Source organism: Triticum dicoccoides, chromosome 2A (assembly GCF_002162155.2).
Source record: "Triticum dicoccoides isolate Atlit2015 ecotype Zavitan chromosome 2A, WEW_v2.0, whole genome shotgun sequence".
NCBI lineage: Eukaryota > Viridiplantae > Streptophyta > Magnoliopsida > Poales > Poaceae > Triticum > Triticum dicoccoides.
Window position 1 is genome coordinate 135412433 of NC_041382.1, and position 6000 is coordinate 135418432.

Consider the following 6000-nt stretch of genomic DNA (forward strand, 5'->3'; position numbering starts at 1 on the left):
CAGAGCAGACTTGAAAACATGGGTGCAAGCTTGTCTGGTTGCATCATCTTGGCTATCCAACTTGAACCTCATCTGTTGAAAATTATGGGAGTCTCATTATCAGCAACCTAGAAAGTATTGGAAAGAGCAAGATGATATTACTAGTTTCCGTACATAACCATACTTACAGATAAATGGTCGAGGAAGGTGTTGAACTGGGTTTCATCTTTGTCATTCCTGTACTGAATCCATGTTGGGAGGATACGTACGTGACACCTAACAGCAACCGCTGCCTCTGATACTAACTTGGCTGACTCTGTAGCATCACGTGGCCTTTTTAAACCTGCCTCAAAACGGATCTCCATTCTTCCTCCTCTAGATTTAGTTAACCTATCAAGAATTATCCCTGATGTTTGTTTCCTCTTGCACCTAGGTGCTAGTCCAACAACAAACATAGGAAGTGTTAGTGTACATCAAACTATGAGACTACATATAAAGAAGCATGCAACTATAACTTGACTCTAGCAACTACCTTCTTGCTGTTGAAGCTCACAAGGTTCATCTGATATTGCCAACTCGTCTTGTGTCAAGAGTGCTTGGGAAGTAGTGTCAGGTGGCAAGGGAGCTTGGGAATGTGCTGCTAGCTCAGTTGACGCACGAGTAAGTCGTGCAGCTGGTAGTACTATGGTAGGTGTTGCAAGAACTAGGGTTGTCTCTGCTTGTTTGGTGGCAACTATTTGTTTTTGTTTGGCTTTTTTTGCAACTCGTGTAGCATGGGATGTCGTGTTTGTAGAATTTTCTGCTGGACTTTAGCCTTCTATTGCACCATCAGTACCAGCAGAATCTGCATGGTTCATCCGCTTCTCATTCCTTGCCATTCTGTGTTTCTTCCTCTTTCTCTGTGCCATGTTAAGTCAAGCCGACAAGAAAAACGAATAACAATTTAGTTCTTCAGAACAAATTGATGCGTGATGCAGACGAACTGAACTTTCATGTTAGACAACCACATGATAGGAGGATGTAATATGTATGAAAAACGGGACGGAAGAGATAACCAGAACTATGATGTGTAAACTAAGAAGAAGACATTTTACCAAATTAGAAGCAATGCAATGGAAGGTAGACACCATATGAAAGATGCTACAAATATCGCTCTGCCAAGTTAACAGTGTCTCATCATAAATGGCGTTTAAAAAATGTGAAGCAGTACAAGAAATAAATCATATGCAAGATGCAAACAACATCACACTACCATGTTAGAGGTCTCTCGTCATTAGTGCAATTGCATATTCATAGCATTGCATATTCATAGCTTATGATGTGTAAACTAAGGAGAAGGCATTTCAACAAATTAGAAGCAATGAAAGCTAGACACCATATGAAAGATGCAACGAATATCACTCTACCAAGTTAAAATTGTCTCGTCATAAGTGCCATTTCAACAAATTAGTAGTACAAGATAGAAAAGAATGTGAGATTTAACCTATATCACACTCTGAAGTCAAAAGTGTCTTATGATAAGTGATTGTTGCAGGTTACACAACAATAGTAATTTGATGTAAGAACATGGTGTGATAGACAGATATTGTATGTTCTAGAAACAGGAACACGTGTCTTATTCAAGTATAATGTGTAAAGTAAGCAGGTGGAATTCAACAAAATTAGAAGCAATACAAGCTAGACATCACACATAACATGCAACCACATATAACAGTGCCAAGTTAGAGGGAGCACCGGTGATGCTGCACTAGGGAGACGTGCTCATCATAAACACGGCTTTGTTGAGTGTCTATGCATGTGTTGTCTTGGAAATCATCTTGGGGGTGTGGAGGATTAGAAACTGTAGAGGCCCTCCGTTCGGAAGGAGCACCTTTATCCACTTTATTGATTTTGAATTGTCAAGTAAAACTGACAAGAAAAAGCAATAAAATTCTCTCTTCAGAACTCATTCATGCATGATACTGACAATCACTACTTTGATCTAAGGCAAACACATGATACCAGGATGGAATATGTACGAAAAACAGGCATGACATGTTCACAACTGTTTGCATAAACTAAGCAGAAACCATTCCAGCAAATAAGAAGCAATGCAAGCTAGACACCACATGAAAGATGAAACCAATATGACTCTGCCATGTTAAAAGCGTCCCATCATAAATGGAATTTCAACAAATTAGAAGCAGCGCATGCTATAAATTATATGAAAGATGCAACTAATATCGCACTGCATATACTAAAGGTGTCTCGTCATGTTGATTGATGCGGGATACAAAAAACAATAGTTTTATGTAAGGACATGCTTAATAGACAGATGTACTATGTACTAAATACAGGAAGGCATGTCACATTAACAGGTATAATGTATAAGCTAAGCAGACTAGCACATGCAGTTTAACCAGATTGGAAGAATTACAATCTAGACACCATATGCAACATGCAACCACATATCAAGCTGCCAAGTTAGAGCAAGCACCTGTGATGCTAGTGTAGGGGAAATGCTGTAATCAACTACAGAGCTACATTCACTATCTTTATCTAGCATTTATGTTTCTTGAGAATCATGTCGGGAGGCTGATGCTGCATTCTTTAAATGAGGAGTAGTCCCCTTGCCTGCCTGCCTCGTCATAACTGATTGATGAGGGATACACAAGAACATTAGTTTGATGTCGGAACATGGTTAACACACAGATGTACTAGTATGTACCAAAAACAGAAAGGCATGTCATATTCAAAGGTATAATGTGTACGCTAAGTAGATGCAATTTAACCAAATTGGAAGCAATACAAGCTAGACATCCAGCTGGAGTGGTGAGCATGATAATCTAGGACCTGAGAGTCTGGTGGGAGGCGGGCTGCTTCGCCACCATCGCAGCTTTTTAGTTGGCTTCCAGGTGATGCCTATCTTTGCTGGGCTTATCACTGGCTCGGCCAGGGCCCTGACAAGCTATTTGTCTTCTGGTGCTCACGGGATGGTGGTTCATGTAAAAAAAATATCTTTCCTTATCTTACCAACTTCGGCCTTTCGAATACAAGCTAGACACCATATGCAACATGCAACCACATATGACACCGTGAAGTTAAAGCAAGCACCTGGGTTGGTGGTTCACGGCGAGCGAGATCATCAACTCCAGAGCTACGTTCCTCGTCTCCATTTGCTGACACTACACCCTTTAAAGCCTTGAAACGTTTTTGGCCTAGCCGCGTACCACACTAGAGCGACTTCTCTCTATTCTTTTCTGCTTCTGTCAAGGCAGGGTCTGAAATACCCTTGCATAAAAACACAATAGTGAGAGTAAGGGTGAAGTGTGTGCAGAACTAGTGCACTATAAAAGTAGCAGATAGCAGGTGGCTGAAAAATAAATGACATGAGACATATGATAACTCTACAACATTGCATGGCAAACAAAATTAGATTCTACTCTGTATGATTTTGTAATATAGGAGCACTGGAAATGTAGGTACTCCTCTAGCACACCACCACATGTGGTCATATCTAAGATAACAGCCGACTAAAAATAAATAGGTCAGTCGATTTTTTTAATGAACCGTCTGATCTATAAGGAATGGGCAGATGGCCTTCGTCTACCTCCCGCCAGTCACTGTTGACGATCTTTCTCGAACCGCCAGCAACCACTGGCCCAGACCCCTGCCTCCGCCGCCCCGCCCTCCCATCAAACTCACACCACCGCCGTGCTTGGCAGCGTCCCCAGGCCATCCCTTTAATCCCGGACGACCTCCAGATCGGGCGCCAGTAGCTCTTGGCCGCACACGCCCCTAAGATAAACACCAAGGCACTGCTTCCCCGGTGTAATAGGCGTACAAGCGCCTGTTACGCCGAGGAATGCTTCCGTTAATTGAGAATCAACTGGACAGAAATTGAAATTCAGGAAGGTGACGGACCTCTAGCTAAGGTGAAATAGTATATGAGGAGAAACCTTGTCCATCATGAGTTACTACGAACATCTAGTATCAAGAAGAAGTGGTCAACTAGTGTCTTCTGTGGGATGAATACCGTGCAAGCAGAGACGTAAGATTTGCACGAATAAGGGAAGAGGAGTACCTTTTTCGGTTGCCGGTGTGGTCACCTCCACATGTCGCAGCGATCTTCTTCTTTTTACAGTGGCTTATGCCACCGTTCGGGGGTTTGGTGATAACAGAGAAAGACACCCCAAAGTTATTCCACATGAGTCCACATCGGAGAAAGTAAACTACATCAGTCCACATCAGTCCATATCGGAACGTTATCATCGAAGACTCATGTGGCCAGCAGAAGAAGTCATCTAGCTACTAACTATGGACCCGTAGGTCTGAAGTAAACTACTCACACTTCATCGGAGGGCTATGGTGTTGATGTAGAAGCCCTTCGTGATCGATGCCCCCTCCGGCGGAGCTCCGGAACAGGCCCCAAGATGCACTACAAAAAATACACTTCCATGATGATACGTGTTTGTCACAGTAGGTCGCGTTTTCTGTCATGCTTGTACATCCATGACAAATTTATGACAGAATCAAGATAGTCATACATGTGCTGTCGTAGAAGTGTTCCATGACATTGCCAAAATTATCATCACGGAAGTGTCCACTTCCATGACGATAAATCGCACGTCATAGAAGTGCTTTCGTCAAGGGTGACCGACACGTGGCATCCACCGTAACGGAACGCCGTTAAGCTATCGGGTCGGGTTTTGGATCCGATAACCCGTTAACAGCCCCGACCAATGGGAAATTTCCACGTGTAAAATTCTTATTGGCCGGACGAAACACGTGTCAGCTCGTCAGTGGGTCAGATAGGCGCCTATGATATGTCGACACGTGCCACGGCCCACCACTGGCCCATTTAGCTTACAAAGACGGCCCGTTTGACTTGGTCAAAAGTTAACGGGCTGGCCCATGAAAAGCCTGTTAACGGTCTCTTCGCAAATAGCCCATTTTACGGCCCGTTAAGTCACGGCCCATTAGGCCCTAAAGGAAATTGGCCCAACAACGTCATGTGGGCCGTCGAATATAACACCAGCCAATTTCACTTTGGGCCCATGTATGGCCCACGACGTCTTTCGGCCCATATGAGGCCTTCGTATCTTTTGGCCCTTTACAGGCCCACGGTGACTCTACCCATAATGAACAGTAATTTTCCTTATACCCGTTAACGGCCCGTGATTTACATGGGCCGTTTCTAGCCCGTGTTAGTTTTCGGCCTCTTGACGGCCCATACGTTCTTGGGCTCCTTTTCGGCCCTCGATTACTTCCACCCGTTACTGGCATGTTCCCCTAATGGGCCAAATTCGGCCCATGGCAAGAGTTGGCCCGTTACTGGGCTATTCCCCTAATGGGACAAATTCGGCCCATGGCAAGAGTCGGACCGTTACTGGCATGTTACTCTAATGGGCCAAATTCGGCCCATGGCAAGAGTCGGCCTGTTTCTGGCCTGTTAACCTGTTGCGCCGTTTCCAGCCCGTCCTATATTCTGGCCCATTAACGACCCGTTATGCTTGTGACAGAATTAAGCCTTTGCTATCCTTGTCACACCCTAGCTAGCCATGCATTAGAGTGTTGCATCATGTTTATTCTTTCATCAGAAACTTGAAATGGGGATGGCAGAACCCCCAGTCCCCTCTGAAACCAACTAGGGTTTACTAAAATAATTTTCAATGAACCTGAAATGCCCTTCTAAAATGTCCATCATTTTTGTCTTGGTTCAGAACCTCTGCCAAAAGTGGTGCACATTTTCCTAGGCCATCTTAGGGTTTTTGAATTAATTCATAAATATTTGAATTTGGGCATTTAAAATTATATAAAATATTTAAATGCTCAAATACCTCCAAACTAAAATGTTTCATGTTGGAAATAATCCAGCTATGGACCAGGAGTGATTTGGTGATTTTTGAAGTTGCCTAGGTATTTTATTTAATTCAACAAAGTTGCAGAAGTATTAGAAAAACAGAAAACAGAAGAAAATGAAAAAAACTTACCTGGCGCCTGCCCCGGCCCACCTGCCGGCCCAGCCCAGCACCGCTCCAG